This window comes from Balaenoptera borealis (genome assembly GCF_965194805.1).
Source record: "Balaenoptera borealis genome assembly, chromosome: 2".
Taxonomy (NCBI): domain Eukaryota; kingdom Metazoa; phylum Chordata; class Mammalia; order Artiodactyla; family Balaenopteridae; genus Balaenoptera; species Balaenoptera borealis.
Window position 1 is genome coordinate 43,942,626 of NC_138867.1, and position 25,978 is coordinate 43,968,603.

General features: G+C 40.4%; 1 protein-coding gene across 1 annotated transcript in view; it reads right to left on the bottom strand.

The window, feature by feature from the left end:
• Nucleotides 1-25,978, bottom strand: part of LOC309624402 (chondroitin sulfate proteoglycan 4-like) — a gene marked incomplete at its 5' end in the record, with an annotated part of 191,283 nt that overhangs the window by 83,231 nt on the left and 82,074 nt on the right. The window contains 1 exon segment of the mRNA XM_082382581.1: nt 1,212-25,744.

Sequence of the window (25,978 nt, forward strand, 5' to 3'; positions counted from 1 at the left end):
TTTTTGTTTTTTTCTTTATAGATGAGCCTTGATGCAGGTATCTTAATTTCGTATCTCAGTCCCTAATCCTGAAGCCCAGTCTCTGACCTCTCTGGAGGCTGTCATTTAAATTGACTGCAGAGTAAACTTCTTTTCCTCCTGTGAGAAAGAGCACATTTCAGATACTGCTTAATTCATGGTTTCCCCCTCCTGTGTTTCAAGCTTTCAAAATGGGTTTATATAAGGAATTTTTTTATCAGAAGTGTATAAAAATAATTACATACAATAAACTTTGAGAATATACTTTGGTTGACTCTCTTTCAAAAAAAAAAGTAAAACTGAAAAAAACACTCTTCTAACTTCCAGAGAGTATAATTTCTTTTGCTAATGAGGAATTAGGGTTCCGTGTTCAGTTATGCAAATGAATCGTGACCTGCAGGAGACAAATGAACACGCTCCTGAATTGCTCAGAGGAGAGCAAGTAGAGGGAAGTTGCGCTGTGAAAGACGTGTTCTTTCTTGAAAGTGATCCTCCCTGCCACCCCTGTGTGTGGTCTCCTATTAAACACCACTGCAGAACCTGTTTCTTAAACCAGCTTTCAAGCTCAGCCTCCTAAGTTACATAGCTAAACTTCTACTTGTGCCCAAAACCTCTTTGTAACACTTCTGAAATTTTGGTTTTTAGGTTTTGCTGAACTGAGAATCATTGCCCAAGCAATTAATCAGAGAAAACAGACATATGTTTCCTGGATAATACTAGACTGCTCATGATGTAGCAAATGGAATTAGTAAAATTAAGATCCTTTTCCATTTGCTATTTATAATAATGACTCTGGTTTCAATTGTTCATATACATGTATATTTATACACTCATGGGAAATTAACTTATCCTAGGATGATTGTAGTGGGCTGTGGTATCTATTCATCTTGTCTACCCAGCAACATTGCACATCTCTTCTTCTTCAGTAACACATTTGCTCCCCTAATCACAATACTCCAATTGCAAGGCAACTGGCCCAATGGACAATTATTTATCTATTGCTGCACAACAAATAACTCAAAACTTTGTGACTTAAAACATAAATAATGTTATATAATGGCTCATGGGTTCTGTGGGTCAGGAATGCAGACAGGGCAGAGCAGGATGGCTTGTCTCTGTAACACAGTGTCTGGGGTCACAGCTGGAAGACCTGAGGGCTAGGGCTGAAGTCAGGTGAAGAATCACTCACTCACGTGTCTGCATGTTGATGCTGACAGCTGGCTAGAGCCACCCATCTGTTGCCTCTCCGTGTGGCGTGGGCTTCCTCACAATGTGGAGGCTGGGATCTAAAGATGAGTATCCTGAGAGAGAGAGTGTATGCCAGGCATAAACTATTTCCTTTTGATGTCCTGGCTTCAAGAGTTCCATGTTGCCATTTCTACAGTACTTTGTTGGTTGGAGCCATCACAGCCCCCACCCAGATAGAAGGGGAGGGAACATAGGACCTCCCACCCCCCTCCCCCATCCCCTGCTTGGTGGAAGGAATGTCAGTCATGTTGTAAGATGAACATGTGGAATGAAGAGTGAATATTTTGGTGTGACCATCATCACACCAATGAAAATATCATCTGCCATGGTAGGGCATATGACTCAAGCAGAGCCATTCCAAATATTTCCCTCAGAATGGTTGATAGATGATGAAAGAAAGAAGCTTCCTTTTTTTCTTGGAGTTTCTAAGCTGAAGGGTGTAAATCAGGGGCAGCAGAAGGCAACTTCTCTACCATGTGGAAAGAGTCTAAATGAAAAACTAAGGCCAAGTAAAAATAAGGCAAGAAGAGAAATGATCAGAGAAGAAGAGTTCTGGTGGCACTGCCACTGTCCCTCCAGAATCTAGCATTGAGTGACTGGCATAGAGCAGGTGGTCAATAATATTTAGCGAAGGAATAAATGAAAGTCTTAACAATGGAATATTACTCGACCATAAAAAAGAATGAAATAATGCCATTTGCAGCAACATGGATGGACCTAGAGATTATCATACTAAGTGAAGTAAGTCAGAGAAAGACAAATATCATATGATAGCACTCATATGTGGAATCAAATCTAAAAATATATAAATGAACTTATTTACAAAATAGAAACAGACTCACAGATTTTTGAAAACAAACTTACGGTTACCAAAGGGGAAACGTGGGGGGAGGGATAAATTAGGATCTTGGGATTAACATACACACTCTACCATATAGAAAATAGATAACCAACAAGGACCCACTGTACAGCACAGGGAACTCTGCTCCATATTCTGTAATAACCTATACGGGAAAAGAATCTGAAAAAGAATGAATATATGTATATGTATAACTAAATCACTTTGCTGAACACCTCAAACTAACACATTGTAAATCAACTATACTTCAATAAAATAAAATTATAAACTTAACATCACTTGTTAAAAAAATGAAAGTCTTAACAATCAGAACATACTGAAGGTGTCTAATACCACTAGAAATGAGAGCTCAAAATATTGGAGCTAACTGACCCATGTTCCTTCCCTGAGGCATGTTGTGTTTGTCTAAATATATCCCTTCTCCTTGAGGATGGATGGGTCTAATATTACCCACTTACCCAACCTCCAGGGATGAGACTTTTTATTCTCTCCACCCCGAGCTGAGCACTATCTCTGCAGCTAGAACACAATTAATTTTATTCAGTGACTATCTCTGTGGGCTAAGGTAGTTTTCCTAGAATAAACAGCCCTACTCCATTTGTCTATACCTGAGGCATTTGTTCCTGTCTACTGTAACTCTTCCTGGTTTTATATCCTCCAGTCTTTTCAGACGGGCCATCTCCTTACCTTTGTACTGCAGATCTCCACTTAAAAGAATTTTTTTCCAGTGATTTTAGAATTCCACCCTGGGGATGGTTTTGATACACATCCCAGATGAGAAAACTGGCAAATACACAAAACCACCTGCAGGAGAATCACTGTAGAACTTTACAAACTACACAAATGCTAAGGTCCTGCAGTGCCCTTTCTACTGAATTAGAATATCTGGGCTCGGAGCATGGCAATTATATTTCTAGAAAGCTCCGTAGATGACTCCAATACATACCCAAGAACTACTGGGATTTGCAGGGCACTTGGGACTAGAAATAACACAAGAGCTCCATGTTCCCTCTGCCCCCAAACCTCTAAAACCACTTAAAAAAAAAAAAATTCGAACATCTAGTTATTTATTTATTTACCTTCATTTAGTAGTATTTTATTTTATTTTCACTTTTTGCTTCCGGTTTTATTAAGATATAACTGACTCACAGCGCTGTATAAGTCTAAGGTGTACAGAGTAATGATCTGACTTACATGCATCATGAAATGACGACCACAGTAAGATTAATGAACATCCATCATCTCATACAGATACAAAATTAAATAAACAGAAAGAAAATTTTCTTTCTCGTGATGAGAATTCTTAGAATTTACTGTCATAATAACTTTCAATATATAACATGTAGCAGTGTCAACTGTATTTATCATGTTGTGCATTACATCCTTAGTACTTATTTATCTTATATCTGGAAGTTTGTACTTTTTGACCACCTTCATCCAATTATCCTACTCCACCTCCTCTGATAATACAAATCTGATCTCTTTTTCTATGAGTTTATTTGTTTGTTTATTGAAGTATAACTGATGTACAATATTATATGTTTCGGGTGTATAACATAGTGATTCATATTTTTTAAAGGTTATATACCATTTATAGTTATTATAAAATATTAGCTATATTCCCTGTGCTGTACAATATATCCTCGTAGCTTATTTATTTTATACATAGTAGTTTGTACCTCTTAATTCTAACACCACTCTTGATGTCAAACTCTTAGAAGCACAGTTTAGAGGGACTTGGAAGAGTTGTTTCACCCCTTCCCACCTGAGCTTCCATTGAAAGGGGCAGATTACACCATTTATTCCCACGAAGAAAAATGGTCTTCTTCTCCCCCACAGACTGGGTTGGAGTCCCCTAGAGATGGAGCTGGGCAGTCTGTATATTGCAGGACCAATGGGGACAATGGGCTCTCGTAAGACCTGGGACAAATCTGATTAACTTTGTCCCCTCCCCTTCCCTCTACAGGGCCAGCTTTTAGAATTGATTCCTAATGTCCCACTTTCCGCCAGGGAGGGTAAGCAGGCACATCTGAAGCCTGAAGCAGATGCATATTAGACAGAAATGCAGCCCTATAGCCAACTTTCCAGAATGTTCCTTAGGAGACACTGGAAGAAAAGTCTTCAACTGGCCAGCCTGCCCTAATCAGGCTGAGGAGAAAGGAGCATGGAAACTCCAGAGCATAAACTGGGAAAGCATTTCATTTAAACTTCAGGCTTCATTTTAATTTAATCTGATTGAAAAAGGGCCAACTGGGAAACAGACAGGTTTTTTAATTTCCCTCTGAATATGGCCAATGAGACTGTGGATTTGGAATAGCTGTAGGGAGCAGTGGGCGTGTTGCAGCTCGGCAAGAACAGTTTGCACAGCTGCAAAAGGGAGTTTTCTGTGTGCTTGCTCCAGTCTGAGTGGGAGGGAGGTGAGGGTTTGACGTCAGCGGTGGCTCTGAGCATAGAAACCAGGTCCCACACCCTCTCCCAATACTCACAGAGCCCTCCATCCCACCTTGGCTTCTCCCCTCTAAACATGGAGCTTCTGAAAGGTGCCAGAATTCTGCCTATGAGATGGTGGGTTCCAGCGTTTGGGCAGGGCTCAGAGGCACGCTCTGTCACGTTGCCGAGCTGACTTTGAGGGGACTGAATAGATTTTGTGGTGGCTGGAGTTTTGGCATAAGACCTTTATTTCCATCTTGTACTGCTTTGAGCTGATTTAGAAAGTTTCTCTTTCCTAAATAGGAACGTATTTTAGATGTGCAGAATCTGGTTGCCATATTCCATTGGCTTATTTGCCTCCAACCAACTTTGAAAACCTACTTTGTCCTAACTGTGCCAACTCCTAAGCCATCCAAAATGTCCAGTGTCCCACAAATCCACATGTTGAGAAGCAAAGATGATTAGTCCAAAACATTTTCTTTTGTGTGGAGATTTTCACGTCGACTAGATTGTCGATGATGTTCACGACATCACAGGGACAATGTAGGTCTAACTTGGCAGTGGGCACGGTGGCAGGGAGGGGCTGTTTCCACAGAATCGTATTAACAATATGAGCATACACTTGTCATACTGGTCTCTTAGCTCCCAGTTCATTGCTTTTCTGTTATGACTCTGCCACTAATATTAGTTACTGTATGTAATCTTAGCAAGTCATTTAAACTGCCAGGCATTCAGTTTCCTCGTTTGTAAAATGAAGATAAATTCTCCCATTACTAAGTTGATATAAAGTGAAATTGTGGATGTGGAAGTGCTTTTTAAAAGTTCAAAATGCTGCATGAATGTTTAAACAAATTCAGGAATAGAGAAATGGAGACTGTGAGGAAAATTCCGAGGGAAGCCAAGAGTTCAAAAACACCATCTGCCAGGTGTTTACTCAAGGTGATTTCAGATTCCCCAGCCCTGTGGAGAAATGGAAGAGCCACTTAGACATGTCACAGGGAAGCAAAGGAAAGATGATTGCGTGGATCTTGCTTTTTTATGGCTTTTACTTTATGGAGCTAACAGACCAAGGAAGAGCACATTCTGTCCGTGCCTCTGGCCCTGCCTGCTCCAGTTCACTCCATCCCCTGCTGCCAGACCAGAAACAACTCTGATCATAGGAGTCAGGAATGCTAGATGGGAAAGGAATTGTGAAATCATTTTATGTATAAGTGGGTTGTTATTTGTGTTTGTTGCTAATTCTGTTACTCCAAACCTAAGTGGCTACCTCAGACAGTTACTATTTCTATGATCTGGACCCAGTTTTCTTACTATTTTCCTTCGATAGTCCAATGCTCTAGTCAAACTAGAATACAGTTTACTACCTAAAAATTCTACACTTCTTCAGGACCAAAAAAGGTGGGAAGGGAAGTTGACATAGAGGGAACAGAATGGGCAAGAGCACAAAGGAAGATGATACAAATATATTCAGGTGAGGTCAGGGATGGGAATTAGAGAAGAGGGCTTGAAAAGGTGGGTATGATTTAGATTGGAGGCGAAGAAAGGTAGCACAGGTAAGGACACACAGCATTTCAGAGCAAGGATAGAGCTCAGAGCCTGTCTAGTCCAGTGATTTTTAAACTATATTCTGCAGATTGTTGGGAGTAGTAGGGAGTAGTACCCTCTTCCAACCTCAGGGGTCACAGTGAAAAGGAGTGGGGAGTTCGGGTCAGAACAGCCCCAGTATGTGAGAATCTGAACTCCATATTGTTTGTCAATTAAAGTGACATATTTTTCTTAATCTGCTCTACTTACAAGATTTCACATGAAGAAATTGTTTTGCACCAAAGGCAAACAAGCAAAGATTATAGAATCAAAGTAATTGAGCTGGAAAGGACCTTTGTAATGACTGGAGACATTTTAGTAAAATAGGAAAATTTCACCTGTATCTCAATTCTTCTCACCCAATAACTCTTCTTTGAAGCCTCCCTTTCACAAATTTTCTCCTTTCTTCCATTCCTGATTAATGTTCAAATATAGTGTTAAAAAAGGTTGAAAAGGTATATGTGAAAACAAAGTTGATAAGGTAGGGAAATGAAACAAGAAAAAGAAGTTTCCAGATGAGATTAAAAAAAGATAAAACAGGCTACTTTCCACAACTGGAAGAATAATCCAGAGACACTTTTCAGAATGTAGATGAAGTGGGAAAGGTCCTGAATTATTGGTATAATAGGATGGATGGAGGAATAAAGTATCTGATCAAAGAATTTGAAGAAGGTAAAGTTTCTCTGCACCATTAAAAATAAATGAATAAAAACTTAGTTTTAAAACTACCTTTTAAGTCAATTCAGGCAAATAAGCTAATATAGGGATCTATGTAGACACAGACTTAAGAGAGGTTGTTTGCAAGTAGAATAGATATAAGGAAAATAGGGAGAAGGAGGGACTCACTCAACTTTTATTGTCTCATTAAAAAAATGTTTTTTTAATACTGTGATATTTTCAGTGGATAGAGGAAAGAAGATGGGACTAAATGCCAAGTTCAAGTAAAATAACATGACATTTTCCCTTCACCCTGACACACACACACTCATTCATGGTATAGCAGTTGACTTCTCCAGTGATCCAAGAGAGAGTGAAACAACAATGTCTTTTAATGCTTCTCTTCTTGCTATCTGTGTTCTGAATGAGGATGTGCACAAGGCAGTTTTTCCAAAATGGGGAAGCATTATACATACCAAACCTTAGCTAATGCCATCCCAAGAAGTTCCCATTTTCATATTTAATTCTATGTTCCTTTTAAAGAAGGAACATGGTAGTAGAGAAGAATTTGGGGGAAAATTCTTACTCACCAGACACATCACCCTTTCTAAACAATATTTCCAAATAACTTCTAGACAGAAGATAAGCATCATTTAAAAGTACTGGAATTGTAATATTCACAAACAGCAATCCACATTCATCAAGTAGAAAGTTGTCTCTAGTCACCAGGATTGAACACATGCATGTACATACACAAAATTACCCCAGTTACTTAAAATGAAGCCTGAGCATTATCTAACTTACCAAGTTTTAGTTACAATTAAGTATCCACCGATAATGTTCTACTGGTTGACAAGAGTGGTGTCTCAGAGAAAGGAGTCCAAAATATAGAGAAGAGAGATGGGGTATGGTGGCTAGCCTCCAAAATAGTCCCCAATGATCCCTGCCTTTTTGTATTTACATCCTTGTGTAGTCACCTCCCACATTTTATCAGGATTTGTCTATGTGACCAATAGGATACGTCAGAAATGATAGTATGTAATTTCTGAAGCTAGGTCATAAAAGACATTATTGTTTCACTGTCTCTTGCGTCACTTACCCTGGGAGAAGCCAAGTGCCATGTCATGAGGACACTCAAGCAGCTTCTAGGCAGAAACTTCTGTGGTAAGGAACTGAGCCTCCAGCCAACAGCCATACTCCTCAGCTCCAGTCAAGTCAGCATCTTAATTATAATGTCACGAGGGATCATGAGCCAGAACCAACGAGCTAAGCCACTCCTGAATTCGGGACTCATAGCAATTGTGAAGTAATAAATGTTTGTTGTTTTAAGCCACTAAGTTTAGGGGTAATTTGTTATATAGCAATAAATACAGAGGGGCTACATGCTCAGTAAAAAGGATTCTCACTTTGTTTCTGGGATGTGACCCAGAGTAATATTTTAAATTTAACATTTTAAAAAGAAAAAATGATTGGGGAAGCTATCTATGAAGCCAGCATAACACTTATATAAAACCTGACAAAAATGGCACACAATAAAGAAAAGTATAGATGTCTCACTTAAGAATATAGAGGCAAATATCCTAAATATTACATAAGAAAATAGAATATAATAATATATCTTTAAAATACATCATAATCAACAAGCTTGTCCCAGGAATTTAAGGATGATTTGATTCTTTCATCTATTCATTTAATATATTTTGTGAAATCAATTAATAGAATTTATTATATTAGTATATTGAATGAAAAAACTATATAATTATCTGGGTAGATGTCAAAGGACAGTCAATGAAATTCAACATCTATTTCTGATAAAATACACACACACATATACATAAATATACACATTTTTAAAACCAGATATGGACAGCAGTTTCCTTATTCTGACAAGATTTTTTTTTTTAACATCTTTATTAGGGTATAATTGCTTTACAATGGTGTGTTAGTTTCTGCTTTATAACAAAAAGTGAATCAGCAATACATATACATATATCCCCATATCTCCTCCCTCTTGTGTCTCCCTGCCACCCTCCCTATCCCACCCCTCTGGGTGGTCACAAAGCACTGAGCTGATCTCCCCGTGCTATGTGACTGCTTCCCACTAGCTATCTATTTTACATTTGGTAGTGTATATATGTCCATGCCACTCTCTCACTTCATCCCAGCTTACCCTTCCCCCTCACCGTGTCCTCAAGTCCATTCTCTATGTCTGTGTCTTTATTCCTGTCCTGCCCCTAGGTTCTTCATAACCTCTTTTTTTTTTAGATTCCACATATATGTGTTAGCATACGGTATTTGTTTTTCTCTTTTTCAATTACTTTACTCTGTATGACAGACTCTAGGTCCATCCACCTCACTACAAATAACTCAATTTCGTTTCTTTTTATGACCGAGTAATATTCTATTGTATATATGTGCCACATCTTCTTTATCCATTCATCTGTTGATGGACACTTAGGTTGCTTCCATGTCCTGGCTATTGTAAATAGAGCTGCAATGAACATTGTGGTACATGACTCTTTTTGAATTATGGTTTTCTCAGGGTATATGCCCAGTAGTGGGATTGCTGGGTCATATGGTAGTTCTATTTTAGTTTTTTAAGGAACCTCCATACTGTTCTCCATAGTGGCTGTACCAGTGTACATTCTCACCAACAGTGCAAGAGGATTCCCTTTTCTCCACACCCTCTCCAGCATTTATTGTTTGTAGATTTTTTATGATGGCCATTCTGATCAGTGTGAGGTGATACCTCATTGCAGTTTGATTTGCATTTCTCTAATGATTAGTGATGTTGAGCATCCTTTCATGTGTTTGTTGGCAATCTGTATATCTTCTTTGGAGAAATGTCTATTTAGGTCTTCTGCCCATTTTTGGATTGGGTTACTTGTTTTATTTTAATACTGAGCTGCATGAGCTGCTTGTAAAATTTGGAGATTAATCCTTTGCCAGTTGCTTCATTTGCAAATATTTTCTCCCATTCTGAGGGTTGTCTTTTCATGTTGTTTATGGTTTCCTTTGCTGCTTTTAAGTTTCATTAGGTCCCATTTGTTTATATTTGTTTTTATTTCCATTTCACTAGGAGGTGGGTCAAAAAGGATCTTGCTGTGATTTATGTCATAGAGTGTTCTTCCTATGCTTTCCTCTAAGAGTTTTATAGTGCTTGGCCTTACATTTAGGTCTTTAATCCATTTTGAGTTTATTTTTGTGTATGGTGTTAAGGAGTGTTCTAATTTCATTCTTTTACATGTAGCTGTCCAGTTTTCCCAGCACCACTTATTGAAGAGGCTGTCTTTTCGCCATTGAATATTCTTGTCTCCTTTATCAAAAATAAGGTGACCATATGTGAGTGGGCTTATCTCTGGGCTTTCTATACTGTTCCATTGATCTATATTTCTGTTTTTGTGCCAGTACCATACTGTCTTGATTACTGTAGTTTTGTAGTATAGTCTGAAGTCCAGGAGCCTGATTCCTCCAGCTCCACTTTTCTTTCTCAAGACTGCTTTGGCTATTCGGGGTTTTTTGTATTTCCATACAAATTGTGAAATTTTTTGTTCTAGTTCTGTGAAAAATGCCTTTGGTAGTTTGATAGGGATTGCATTGAATCTGTAGATTGCTTTGGGTAGTGGAGTCATTTTCACAACGTTGATTCTTCCAATCCAAGAACATGGTATATCTCTCCATCTGTTTGTATCATCTTTAATTTCTTTCATCAGTGTCTTATAGTTTTCTGCATACAGGTCTTTTCTCTCCTTAGGTAGGTTTATTCCTAGGTATTTTATTCTTTTTGTTGCAATGGTAAATGGGAGGGTTTCCTTAATTTCTCTTTCAGATTTTTCATCGTTAGTGTATAGGCATGCAAGAGATTTCTGTGCATTAATTTTGTATCCTGCTACTTTACCAAATTCATTGATTAGCTCTAGTAGTTTTCTGGTGGCATCTTTAGGATTCTCTATGTATAGTGTCATGTCATCTGCAAACAGTGACAGCTTTACTTCTTCTTTTGTGATTCGGATTCCTTTTATTTCTTTTTCTTCTCTGACTGCTGTGGCTAAAACTTCCAAAACTATGTTGAATAACAGTGCTGAGAGTGGGCAACTTTGTCTTGTTCCTGATCTCGGAGGAAATAGTTTCAGTTTTTCACCATTGAGAATGATGTTGGCTGTGGGTTTGTCATACATGGCCTTTATTATGTTGAGGTAAATTCCCTCTGTGCCTACTTTCTGGAGGGTTTTTATCATAAATCAGTGTTGAATTCTGTTGGAAGATTTTTCGGCATCTATTGAGATTATCATATGGTTTTTATCCTTCAGTTTCTTAATATGGTGTATCATATTGATTGATTTGCATATATTGAAGAATCCTTGCATTCTTGGGATAAACCCCACTTGATCATGGTGTATGATCCTTTTAATTTGCTGTTGGATTCTGTTTGCTAGTATTTTGTCGAGGATTTTTGCATCTATGTTTATCAGTGATATTGGCCTGTAGTTTTCATTTTTTGTAATATCATTGTCTGGTTTTGGCATCAGGGTGATGGAGACCTTGTAGAATGAGTTTAGGAGTGTTCTTCCCTCTGCTATATTTTGGAAGAGTTTGAGATGGATAGGTGTTAGCTCTTCTCTAAATATCTGGTAGAATTCACCTGTGAAGCCATCTGGTCCTGGGCTTTTGCTTGTTGGAAGATTTTAAATCACAGTCTCAATTTCAGTGCTTGTGATTGGTCTGTTTATATTTTCTATTTCTTCCTGGTTCAGTCTTGGAAGGTTGTGCTTTTCTAAGAATTTGTCTGTTTCTTCCAGGTTGTCCATTTTATTGGCATATAGTTGCTTGTAGTAGTCTCTCATGATCCTTTGTATTTCTGCAGTGTCAGTTGTTACTTCTCCTTTTTCATTTCTAACTTTATTGATTTGAGTCTTCTCCCTTTTTTTCTTGATGAGTCTGGCTAATGGTTTATCAATTTTGTTTATCTTCTCAAAGAACCAGCTTTTAGTTTTATTGATCTTTGCTATTGTTTCCTTCATTTCTTTTTCATTTTTTTCTGATCTGACCTTTATGATTTCTTTCCTTCAGCTGACTTTGGGGGTTTTTTGTTCTCCTTTCTCTAATTGCTTTAGGTGTAAGGTTAGGTTGTTTATTTGAGATGTTTCTTGTTTCTTGAAGTAGGATTGTATTGCTATAAACTTCCCCTTAGAACTGCTTTTGCTGCATCCCATAGGTTTTGGCTCGTCGTGTTTTCATTCTCATTTGTTTCTAGGTATTTTTTGATTTCCTTTTTTATTTCTTCAGTGATCTCCTGGTTATTAAGTAGTGTATTGTTTAACCTCCATGTGTTTGTATTTTTTACAGATTTTTTCCTGTAATTGATATCTAGTCTCATAGCATTGTGGTCAGAAAAGATACTTGATATGATTTCAATTTTCTTAACTTTACCGTGGCTTGATTTGTGACCCAAGGTATGATCTATCCTGGAGAATGTTCCATAAGCACTTGAGAAGAAAGTGTATTCTGTAATTTTTGGATGGAATGTCCTATAAATATCAATTAAGTCCATCTTGTTTAATGTATCATTTAAAGCTTGTGTTTCCTTATTTATTTTCATTTTGCATGATCTGTCCATTGGTGAAAGTGGGGTGTTAAAGTACCCTACTATGATTGTGTTAGTGTTGATTTTCCCTTTTATGGCTGTTAGCATTTGCCTTGTGTATTGAGGTGCTCCTATGTTGGGTGCATAAATATTTACAGTTGTTATATCTTCTTCTTGGATTGATCCCTTGATCATTATGTAGTGTCCTTCTTTGTCTCTTGTAATAGTCTTTATTTTAAAGTCTATTTTGTCCGAAGTGAAAATTGCTACTCCAGCTTTCTTTTGATTTCCATTTGCATGGAATATCTTTTTCTATCCCCTCACTTTCAGTCTGTATGTGTCCCTAAGTCTGACGTGGTTCTCTTGTAGACAGCATATATAAGGGTCTTGTTTTTGTATCCATTCAGCCAATCTATGTCTTTTGGTTGGAGCATTTAATCCATTTACATTTAAGGTAGTTATCCATATGTATGTTCCTATTACCATTTTCCCTAATTGTTTTGGGTTTGTTATTGTAGGTCTTTTCCTTCTCTTGTGTTTCCTGTATAGAGAAGTTCCTTTAGCATTTGTTGTTGAGCTGGTTTGGTGGTGCTGAATTCTCTTAGCTTTTGCTTGTCTGTAAAGGTTTTAATTTCTCCATCAAATCTGAATGAGATCCTTGCTGGGTAGAGTAATCTTGGTTGTAGGTTTTTCCCTTTCATTACTTTAAATATGTCTTGCCACTCCCTTCTGGCTTGCAGAGTTTCTGCTGAAAGATCAGCATTAACCTTATGGGGATTCCATTGTATGTTATTTGTTGCTTTTCCCTTGCTGCTTTTAATATTTTTTCTTTGTATTTCATTTTTGATAGTTTGATTAATATGTGTCTTGGCATGTTTCTCCTTCGATTTATCCTGTATGGGACTCTCTGCGCTTCCTGGACTTGATTGACTATTTCCTTTCCCATATTAGGGAAGTTTTCAACTATAATGTCTTCACATATTTTCTCAGTCCCTTTTTTTTTCTCTTCTTCTTTTGGGACCCCTATAATTCGAATGTTGGGGTGTTTAATATTGTCCCAGAAGTCTCTAAGACTGTCCTCATTTCTTTTCTTTCTTTTTTCTTTATTCTGCTCTGCAGTAATTATTTCCACTATTTTATCTTCCAGGTCATTTATCCGTTCTTCTGCCTCAGTTATTCTCTTATTGATTCCTTCTAGAGAATTTTAAATTTCATTTATTGTGTTGTTCATCATTGTTTGCTTGCTCTTTAGTTCTTCTAGGTCCTTGTTAAACGTTTCTTGTATTTTCTCCATTCCATTTCCAAGATTTTGGATCATCTTTACTATCATTACTCTGAATTCTTTTTCAGGTAGACTGCCTGTTTCCTCTTCATTTGTTTGTTTCGGTGGGCATTGTTTACCTTCTCCTTCATCTGCTGTGTGTTTCTCTGTCTTCTCATTTTGCTTAACTTACTGTGTTTGGGGTCTCCTTTTTGCAGGCTGCAGGTTCATAGTTCCCGTTGTTTTTGGTGTCTGCCCCCAGTGGCTAAGGTTGGTTCAGTGGGTTGTGTAGGCTTCCCAGTGGAGCAGACTGGTGCCTGTGTTCTGGTGGATAAGGCTGGATCTTGTCTTTCTGGTGGGCAGGACCATGTCTGGTGGTGTGTTTGGGGTGTCTGTGACCTTATTATGATTTTAGGCAGCCTCTCTGCTAATGGGTGGGTTTGTGTTCCTGTCTTGCTAGTTGTTTGGCATAAGGTGTCCAGCACTGTAGCTTGCTGGTTGCTGAGTGGAGCTGGGTCTTAGCGTTGAGATGGAGATCTCTGGGAGAGCTTTCACCATTTGATATTATGTGGAGCTGGGAAGTCTCTGGTGGACCAATGTCCTAACTCAGCTCTCCCACCTCAGTGGCACAGGCCTGACACCTGGCCAGAGCACCAAGACACTGTCAGCCACATGGCTCAGAAGAAAATGGAGAAAAAAGAAAGAAGAAAAAAATAAAATAAAAAGAAATAAAGTTATTAAAATTAAAAAAAATATTAAAAATAAAAAAATTAAATAGTAATTAAAAAAAGAAAAAGGAAAGAAGAGAGCAACCAAACCAAAGAACAAATCCACCAATGATGACAAGTGCTAAAAACTATATTAAAAAAAAAAAACAAGGCTTCCCTGGTGGCACAGTGGTTGAGAATCTGCCTGCCAATGCAGGGGACACGGGTTCGAGCCCTGGTCTGGGAAGATCCCACATGCCGCGGAGCAACTAAGCCCGTGAGCCGCAACTACTGAGCCTGCGCGTCTGGAGCCTGTGCTCCGCAACAAGAGAGGCCACGATGGTGAGAGGCCCGCATACCACGATGAAGAGTGGCCCCCGCTTGCCGCAACTAGAGAAAGCCCTCGCACAGAAACGAAGACCCAACACAGCCAAAAATAAATAAATAAATAATTTTTTAAAAAAAACAAAAAAAAAAACAACAGACAGACAGAATGTAGGACAAATGGTATAAGCAAACTATACAGACAAAATCACACAAAGAAGCATACACACACACACTCACAAAAAGAGAAAAAGGAAAAAAATATGTATATATCTATATATAAGAAAAAAAGGAAGAGAGCAACCAAATCAGTAAATGAATCTACCAATGATAATAAACTGTAAATACTAAACTAAGATAAACATAAAACCAGAAACCAGTCAGTCACATACAGCAAACCCCAAGTCTACAGCTGCTCCCAAAGTCCACTGCCTCAATTTTGGGATTATTCGTTGTCTATTCAGGTATTCCACAGATGCAGAGTACATCAAATTGATTGTGGAGATTTAATCCACTGCTCCTGAGGCCGCTGGGAGAGATTTCCCTTTATCTTCTTTGTTTGCACAGCTCCTGGGGTTCAGCTTTGGATTTGGCCTCGCCTCTGCATGTAGGTCGCCTGAGGGCATCTCTTTTTCATTCAGACAGGACGGGGTTAAAGGAGCAGCTGACTGGGGGGCTCTGGCTCACTTAAGCCAGGGGGAGGGAGAGGTACGGAATGCAGGGCGAGCCTGCGGCGGCAGAGGCCAGCGAGACGTTGCACCAGCCTGAGGCGCGCCGTGCGTTCTCCCGGGGAAGCTGTCCCTGGATCACGGGACCCTGGCAGTGGCGGGCTGCACAGGCTCCTGGGAGGGGAGGTGTGGAGAGTGACCTGTGCTGCACACAGGCTTCTTGGTGGCGGCAGCAGCAGCCTTAGCATCTCATGCCTGTCTCTGGTGTCTGTGCTGATAGCCGCAGCTCGCGTCCGTCTCTGGAGCTCCTTTAAGCGGCGCTCTGTATCCCCTCTCCTCGCACACCCCGAAACAATGGTCCCTTGCCTCTTAGGCAGTTCCAGACCTTTTCCCGGACTCCCTCCCAGCTAGCTGTGGCGCACTAGTCCCTTCAGGCTGTGTTCACGCCACCAACCCCAGTCCTCTCCCTGGGATCCGACCTCCGAAGCCCGAGCCTCAGCTCCCAGCCCCCGCCCGCCCTGGCAGGTGAGCAGAGAAGCCTCTCAGGCTAGTGAGTGCTGGTGGGCACTGATCCTCTGTGCGGGAATCTCTCCACTTTGCCCTCCGCACCCCTGTTGCTGCGCTCTCCTCCGTGGCTCCGACGCTTCTCCCCAACCACCCCCTGTCTCCGCCCACGAAGGGGCTTCCTAGTGTGTGGAAACCTTTCCTCCTTCACAGCTCCCTCCCAGAGGTGCAGGTTCCATCCCTATTCTTTGTCTCTGATTTTTCTTTTGCCCTACCCAGGTACATGGGGAGTTGCTTACCTTTCGGGAAGTCTGAGGTCTTCTGCCAGTGTTCAGTAGGTGTTCTGTAGGAGTTGTTCCACATGTAGATGTATTTCTGATGTATTTGTGGGGAGGAAGGTGATCTCCATGTCTTACTCCTCCACCATCTTGAAGGTCTCCTGGTCATTATTTGCAATATGATTATGCCTCAAAAACAATTAGAATTAATAAGAGAGAGTTTAGGAAGATGTTCAGAAAACAGAAAATATTTAAATATCAAACAATTATTAATATATCAGAAATAGCTTAGGTATTACTATAAATATTTTACAAAGTTCCAACAATAGTTTTATGCTATTGTAAATGGGATCTTTTTTAGAGTTATATTTTCTTTTCTTTTTTTTTCAGAAATAATTTGCAACTGTGCTTCTTTTTTGTTTATCTATTTATCTATGTATTTATTTGTTTTTTGGCCACGTTGGGTCTTCTTTGTGGTGTCCGGGCTTCTCATTGCGGTGGCTTCTCTTGTGGCAGAGCACGGGCTCTAGGTGCCTGTTCTTCAGTAGTTGTGGCGGGCAGGCTCAGTAGTTGTGGTTCACGGGCTCTAGAGTGCAGGCTCAGTAGTTGTGGCGCACGGGCTTAGTTGCTCCACAGCATGTGGGATCTTCCAGGACCAGGGATAGAACCCATGTCACCTGCATTGGCAGGTGGATTCTTAACCACTGCACCACCAGGGAAGTCCCTAGAGTTATATTTTCTTAAGACTTCCATGAAACAAAAAACTTTATTGAATTACATGAAGGATTTAAATAAATGAATTTCTATATTACATTTCTGCTTAGGACTATTCATATAAATTTCAATTCTTTCCAAATTAATTTATAAATTTAACACAATTCTAATAAAGTCCAATAGTAATTTTTTTTTTTTTTTTTTTTTTTTGGTGTAGGGAATCTATATTGAGTCTAACTTTCATTTGGAGGTGTAAATGCACAAGAAGGTTAATGAGCGGAAATCTGCCCTCCTAGAAATCAAAACATACTTTAAAGCCACAGCAATTAAAACACTCTAGATTTGAATTAAGTATGGAAAAAGAGATCAATGAAATAGAATATAGGGTCTAAATTAAAATCCACATATGTATAATTTTTTTAAAGTATAAAACATAAAGATGAATTATAAAATAACTGTAATATTTTAATATTTCACATTTCAATATGTAGCATTGCAATGATTGGCTGTCTACTGTCTAAAGAAATAAGTTAACTCCATTTTGGAGAAATTTATTTTTGTATATGATTAAAGACAATATTCGTAAGTTCTTTTCTTTTTACATAGTTTTATACTCTTGAGGTGGAAAGGGCTTTTCCAAGCATGTCACAAAGCCAGAAACATTAAAGCAGAAGATTAACTTTGTGACTTTTGCTTTTATAGAAGTGTATAAAACTGTAACTCAAATCTTTCAATGTGAGAAAATAATGAAAAGCATTATAAAATATTTTCAACATATATCACAAAGGTTTAATATTTGTAAAATATACAGAGCTTTTATCTATCAGAAAATATAAACAAAAGAAAAATGGACAAAAATTAAACAGTCAATTAGATAAAATACAGATAATCACTATTATCCAAAAAGATACTGCTTAAATTCAATAATAAACAAAGAAATGCAAATTTTTAAAAGCAAGATTGATTTAAACCTCTCAGAGTGATCGGAGTGGTAATATTCAGTGATCTAACGGTGTGGCAAAATAGGTACTCTCACACTAGTTGCTAGGAGTATAAACTGTTGCAACATTTCTGGAAGATAATCTATTAACAATTTGAAAATTTTCCTGTACATGCCTTTTGAGCTAATATTTCTAATTCTAGCAGTTTATCCTAAAGAAATTATAGGACAGATGTGTAAAGATATACTGTATAAGGATGCTTATTGTAGTATTAGTCATAACAATAAGTGAATGGCAATAACCTAGTGTCTATCAATGGAGAGTTAAGTAAATGCATCATGGTCCACCCACATAATAAAACACTGTAGGTATTTTAAAAGATGAGGTAGATCCCGTTGACATGGAAAAATGTCCCAACACCTTAAAATGAAATAAAACTGAAAGTTACAGAGCAATACATGTAGTATGATTCTATTCATATTTTTTAAAATATGTGGATATATGTTAGCATAAAAACATGGAAGAATATATGTCAAACTGTTCATTTACCTGTTAGAGATTCAGGACTAGAAAATGACCTTCTCTTTCTATTGTATTGCTTTAATCTTTACGATTAAAACATATTAGATTTTTCAAAAAGATAAATGTCAGGAAAATAACAAGGTATTTGTGACAATAACTCCTTGGTTTTATACATAAAACGCTGGGCATTTGCTGGATTTGCTAATTATTTATTAGCTAATTATTACATCTACTAGAACCAAGTGAAGACTGTGTCATTATTAGTGAAAATGGAAGAGGTCAGCCCAGTTATTGGAATTTCTCATGTAATCTATGTGATCAACCACCACAGAATCCCCTTCCAGCTGTATCACGTCCTGTTCTCTGAAGAGTCTGCATGCAATGAAACCACTAACCATGACCTTAAATAGTCAGCCTTATCTAAAGCTAGGTGAGATGAAGATATGAAAGTCTGGCCTTGCACCTGTTGACACTGGGATGTGTGTGTCCATGATCATCCATGGGGGAGTCACTCTGAAATAAGATGCCATCTGTGGAGGGAGAAAGGCACAGGCAACCTAGCTCTCCATCAATGGACCTCACCACTGTGGGTGTGCTAGGCTCAGTGGCAGGAATGCAAAAATCTACAAGGCCAGCTGGCCAGAATTCAACATTGGGGTCAGCAATCCATGTTTTAATTTGAGGTCCTACAGCCAAAAGTCACCCAGTTATAGCCACGAAACCAACTGCCCAGCAGGGAGGATGTCCTGCCTTTCCTCTGTCTTATTTCAAGCGTTCATTTGGAGTCACAGCTGTGCCCACCAGGGGAAAAGGGTATGAGTTCTCAGTTCAGAGCCAGGTCCTGAGAGGCCCACTGCAGGTGGGAGCATGAAGTGGGGTCTGGAGAAGAGGTTTCATAGAGAAGTCTCATTGGCTCAGTTCCTCCTACCAGTTCCTAGTGCACTTGTGAGAGGGGATGCAGCTGGGCTCAGGCTGAAAATGTAATGTGGCCACAACCCATCCCTAGTTGTAGAAAGAGAACTGAAGAAGAACACACCAGAGCTGCCTAACTCAGCCTTCTCTACATCCATGGGAATTTGATTTCCTGGAGTAGGAAGGTGCACTCAAGTAGCAACTAGTCTTCTTTTCTCAACCTTGAAGCTCCTGCCTTCTCTCAGACCTTCTGCCTCTGAGTTGAGCAGCAGGTGTCCAAATGATGAGGATCACATTCCTATTGACTTCTCCCAAAAGATAGGCTGCTGTTGCCAAACCTTGCTCCCTATGTCTTGTTCTGGCAAACTGGCCCAGAAGTAGAAGCCCATTGACTCGGTAATGGATTCTAGCTGTCTCAAAGCTCAGACTTTTGAAATATCAGTGGCTTCAGAGAGCAGTGGTTTGTTTCATGCTCAGGTAAAGTCTCACGTTAGTTGGGAGGCTGTCCTCTGTCTTGTAGCTTTGCTGAATGTTCCACCTGATCTCCAAGTTCTCCTTTGCAGAGCACATGAAGGATGGAGAAGGAACACTGACCTGACCTCACTAGCCTGGATGAGGCTCATACTCCATTGCTACCCACAGTTCAAGCCAGATGGTCACGTGATTCCAACCTAACTTCAAAGGAATCTGGGGAGTGTTAGAGGAACACATGGAATAATCACTGTGCACCAACTGTCTCTAGCACATTCATCATATTGGAAATGTTTCGTGAAATCTCAAAATGGAAGAGCAGAGCAGTAGAAAGAGCCCTTGAGGGTCAGTCCAGGTACAGTGTTCCGGAGCCATTTCTGCCACTGGTTAGCTGGACAAACCCTCTGCTCCTCCATACTTCAGTGCCCTCATCTGTAGAAGACGAAGCGGGGTTGCATGACCAGCATTATTCCCACATGAAAAAGACAATTCTATGAGGCTTCTGAAGACAGTACATGGATGATCTCTCAGCTGTTCACCAAGGATTCCACACATAGAAAGCCCTAATGGAGAAAGCTGTGGTGGCTTCTGCCCTTCTGCTAGTGCCTGCCCCTCCTGCTGTCATTTACAAGGCTATCAATACTCAGAAGCCCGACTTTCACTGAATTCATGCTCTTAGAGGCTCAGTGAAAAACCACGGAGGATCTTAATTCTACTAAGATGGGCAACAAATCTCTATTCATATCATTAAAACACACGCAGGGATGGGGGATCCTCCTAATTTCCTAATCCAAACACCATCCATACTCCCCCTCTTAACGAACAGAAACAGAGTATCTGCTATAGGCAAGACATTATATTTTCAAATAGTATTTTGAATTCTAGGCGCTACTATGGTGTTGTACTACCTGACTTTAGGCCCCCTTCCAGCTTTAACAATTACATCTCTCTTGAGAGTTATTAGAATGCATTGGCTAAGAGCATGGCCTGTGGAGCCAGATAGCCCACGTTCAAATTGCAGCTCTAGCACTGTCATGGCTTGGTTTCCCCAGAAAGCAGACTCTGAGTCAAGGGTTTTAGAATATTGGAGAGTTATTAGGGAATGTTCCTGGGATCAACTACTATGGAAGGAAAAGGAAATAAGTAGGATTGGGCTAAGGGAGAAGTTAAGCTGCAATGTAATCTCAGTGAAGGCCTGAGTCAACCCTTCAGGATTCTGAAGCTGAGATGGACCTTCAGAATTATCCTGAGAGGGACCGAGGGGCCTGAGCCTTTGTACTTCTCTGTCAGTCGATCACTGGATATGAGCTGCCCTGGGAAGTGAGGATAACCCTAGGCTTGATGGCTCTCTTCAGCCAAGGCCATTCCCAAAGAGGGCTGAGAGCTAAGGGCTGTCTGTAGCCACACTCTCAGCAGTTGGAGGTATATGTCCTTCATCCCTGAAGAGGGATCTGAGCAGCACATCTCAACATCCCTATAAGCACTGATTAGTTACATGACCTTGAGCAAGTTACACATCCTCTTTATCTATATTTTACAAATGAGAAAAATGAGGTACTGTCAGAGTATATACTTCATAGAGTGTGAGAGTTAAATGAGTTAGCACATGTAAGACATTTATCAAGTACTTGCTACATGCCTGGCACTGTTCTAAGTGTTAGTTATCACATGCCTCTCAAAAAACTGCACAAGAAGAGGAATGTTCACATTTGGGGATTAATTGGGACTGTAGAGTCTTATGGGAGACCAGAAAAGGGGGGATGCCCCCACAAAAACCTATCTGTGGCCCAGCCTATTGTTAGAGGCCCAGGCTCTCAGCCAAAACGCTTAGCATGAAGGACTTCAAGGCAGTTCACATTCATTCCTAAGGTTACAACCATAAAAGCTCGAGGAAGTAATTTTACCTAAAATGTCCTTTTTAATGCTTCTGCATGTGATCAACTCTGATCTCTCTCCGATATCATAGAGAAAATGTTCTCTCTCTTTTAAGGAAGGCTTTTCAGAGCCCTGTCTTTTGAATTTAACCCCCAGATTCTCTGGATTCTTCAAGGTACTGGAAGAGTGTGTCAGATCCCCTGCAGGGACCCCCAGTCCCATCCCTGCAGGGCTGGGAGAGACATTGCTCAGGAGGGGATTTGTTCCAGGTCTGGACCTAGTTGGCAGAGGCTTCGCTGGCATCTGCACTTGGCGTGGGCCATTTGCTTAGGAACAGAATTATCATTAATGAAAAAACATCTAAGGCCAGAGAACGTGGGGCCTGCAGGAAACAAAAGGCAAAGGCTATGTCGGGATGCATGTTCTACCTTCCTTGTTGAAGTGAGACTGATAACTGGAAAGGTAATGGGATCTTTTCTTCTCAGGCTGGGAGGATATCCCCTGCATCTTCTATGAACTATCCCCATAGCTCTGTAAACTAGCCTCCACTTCTCTTTAAAATGTGCATGGCAATGCCTGTCTCTAATTGACTTGCTATAAAGAAACCAGGGTTCCTGTCCTGGACTCACCTTCTTACTGCCTGGATCTGAGACTATGTTGTTACTCTGAAAAGTCACCCAGCTTTTCTCGTCCACGGTCTATTTTGCCATCAGGGCAGGTCAGACAGAAATTTGTTTGACATGGAAACCTCCAATTATTTTCCTTCCTTCTAACCAATAAACCATTTTTTTTTCCCCCTGCCCCTACCCAACCACTATTTTCGCCTCCCCTCCTCCCAACTATTCTGCCCCTACCCCCTCCTTGATTATCTGCCAATGTTGGTTTCAACTCCCTGCACATTTCAGTAGAAGTAGAACAGTTGTTTTCAATTACATTCCACAGCATAGGCAAGCATTACTGAAAGCGGCTTCCTAGTTTTCAATTGACTGTGGCAATAGCAGCCTCAGAGAATAAAACTCTTTCCAGGAAGAATGCAAACCTCACTTACTCAGAAAGCAATTTGAGGCTTCTTTTTCCATTGCACAAAAAAAATTATTGGGGCACTTCCTGTGCTCATAAGGGGGGTTTCTCAGCAAAGCACCCCGTCTAGAAGGAAGTCCATCAGAGGTCAGGATGGAGGGGACATAAGATAGATTTCTGGCCTCCAGAGCTGGGAGGAAACCCAAGAAAAGCAGGAGTGAAGGCCCAGGTCTTTCATTACTGGACTGTGTAAAATGCAGGCCAAAGTGGGGCCCTCACAGTTTGCAAAACCAAGCTGCTCCTTCATCTGTAATATGAGAAGAACTTTGGAGCAGCTGGCCTAGAGTGACAGGAGAAAATGAGAAGAAAGCAGAGTTTTGAGGTGAAAGAGCATGATAATACAAGTCAGGAAAGTGGGATGCTAGGCCAGGCTCGCCCACAAACCATCTGTCTGTCTTGTGCTGGATACCTTCCTTGTGTTTCTGCAGACCCATTCCCCACTCTCTCCACCCTGCTGTCTGTCCTGGGAGGCTGCTGTCTATGGTCTAAATCGAGGGCAACCTGGCCCTCTGGCTTCCCATTGGGTTCAGTGAATGGCAGCCACTGGCAGAAGGTCAGAAGGGAGGAGGGTGAGATGGAGTATTCGTTCCCCCAGCTCTCTCCCTTCCTCTCTCTAAGGTTGGCTGCTTCTCACAACGACACAGCACTCTCTCCACCTCTAGGAACCACTCCTTCCTTTGTCCTTTCTGCCTGAGGGGTTGGGATGGCTCCCTGCGGTTGCAAGCCCTGGGAGTACTGAGCCATACTTATTTTTCCTGAACCCTGCCCACATCTCTTAGAGTCCGTTATTAAACACTTCTCAGTGACCTAGTTTGGGTGTGCCTTCTGGGACCCTGAAGGTTATATTCCCAAATTCATCTTTATGATGCTTTTAGAGGCAGGGAATCCGAATCTCCCAGGGCCCCGCAGTATAGTCTCATAGAGGAGAATGATAGATGAAAGCAGTGACTTTTTGTCCTTCAACTTGAAAACTGAGGCCCAGAGAAGTAAATCATTTATCTGGTCTACCTCTCTTAAACCATATTCTGAAGGGGACCTTGGCAGCCACTGGGGAGAGGACGGAGAGGCTGAGAAGGTGATGTGATAAGCCCCCACCAATGCTTCAATAACAGCTCTATTTTATCTGCTTCACAAAAATTTAGGTAGAAACTCCAAAATATTCGAGAGCAAAGAAGATCACTGAAGAGCACTGTGTATTAAGCAGAAGAGCCCATATGTAGGCTTTGAAATGAATGCAACCTTGCATGCTATTTTAGTAGTAGAACCCTTATTCCAAGAAGAGCCAAAGGAAAGTGAAGTAGGAGCATTTTGCAGTGCCAGCCCATCATACTCCCATTTTAGAATTCACTCCTCCTTAGAGCTCTTACAAAGAGGTGACAAGATGATTATGATTTTTACCAAGTAATTCCATCCCACTGCTGGCTGCAGATAATTTAATTCAAGTGGACACCTGGCCCAGGAAGAATGAATTTATAAGCTAGGCTGAGAAAATGAGTTATTTTCTCTTGAGAATTTGAGCCAGGCACCCCCAATTGTAGTCAGATGATGTTATGCCCTGGCACTACAGTCATGTAGCCTGGAGGCAAAGGAGAGGGTCAGGCCATCTAGAGGCTTTGGTTAGTTGAAACCATGAGGAAAGTAAAACTAAGAACCTTGTAGCAGAAGCCAGTCCACTGCCAAGGGAATAGAGCAGGCCACAGAGAGCATCTCTCTTGTTTCCGCCATGTGGTCTCTTGTCTCAGTTTGTAATATCTCTGTAGACCCTATCATGCTGGCTATTTTTCCTGCCATTGGGTCCTAAGATTTCTCTCTGAATTTTTACTAACAAATGCCCTTTTCTTGTGCTAGATTGAGAATTGGATAGATAGATACATACATACATATGTATATAGATACAAACATACATACGTATATACATACAAACATACATACATACATACATAAATGAAGGAGAAAGGACAAATCTCCCTTACAGAAGAATTCCAAATATGTGAACACATGCCCCCTCCAGCAGATGGAACTTAACTTCCCTTTCTCCAAGTGTGAGCTGGACTTAGTGACCCCCTTCTAACAAATAGAGTATGGAAAAGGAAATATAGTAGCTTCACAGTGGAGAAATCTGACAGACAGTACTTTAACGAGCCCATCAGTGTTAATATCACCAGTGATAAGTCATGTGGATATCATGAACCCCCTGATATTTAACACTTGAAGGAAAGAGACACTTCACCTCTGTAGTGTTTTTCCCCCAAATCAGTAATTCCAGTCAAATAATGAGAAAACATAAGTCCAACTTAAGGAACATTTTATAAAATAACTGACCAGTTCTTTTAGAAAACAAGGAAAGACTATAAGAAACTGTCACAGATGAAAGGAGACCCAAGAGACATGACAACCAAAAGGAAAGTGGTATCCTGATTTGGATCCTGGAAGAGAAAAGAGATCTTAGTGGAAAAGTTGGTGAAATCCAAATAAAGTATGTAGTTTAGATAATAGTGTCATACCAACTCTAGTGTCTTAGTTTTGACAAAAGTACCATAGTTATATAAGATGTTAACATTAGGACAAGCTGGGTGAGAGGATATGAGGATTCTCTCTACTATCTCTGTAGCTTTTTTGTAAATCTATAATTACTTCAGAAAAAAAATGAAAAAGCTCACTGAGAAGCTCATTGAATCTCCAGGAGCACCGGAGAGTCAGGTGTGGTGGCTACAGAGCCAGGAACTGTTGCCAAGCCCACATGGCAGAACTGGGCCAACAAAGACTCCGCGGCCCCCTCTGGGAACAGACACCGCAGGTTCCTCCACCCACACCACAACACCAGTCCCTCTTCTCTCTCGCTGCTGCTGCCACTGTCTGTCACCAGAACGGAGTCCGGACAGTCCCTGCCTCCTCCCATTGCTGGCTACGCTTGTACAACCACTGCAGGGAGGTTGGGACTTGAGTACCTGACATTTCAGCTTCTGTCCCTGGAGGGGGTTCTACTTCATAAAATGGGAGATTTCCCAGACATAGGAAGGACGTTCCAATGCTCGGTGGCCAGAAAGAAGGACATATATCCATTGCAGTGATTGAGGTCATCTAATTGGAGTGGTCAGACAGGGCCCCTTGGAAGAAATAGAATATAGATAAGGCATTATTATAGTGAAACCGAATTTGGAATAAAACTCAATAGCATCTGGCACTCAGCCCTGTGGCCATGGTGTGGTTCTGACAAATAGAAAGGCATCATTCTCATGCAAACACTATATTGAACAGGCAGTACATAGAGTGTCAGCAGAAAACAACTTCATTTTTGTCTTCCACTGTCCCCCCACTGTCAGCTCTGAGGGGCCATGTCT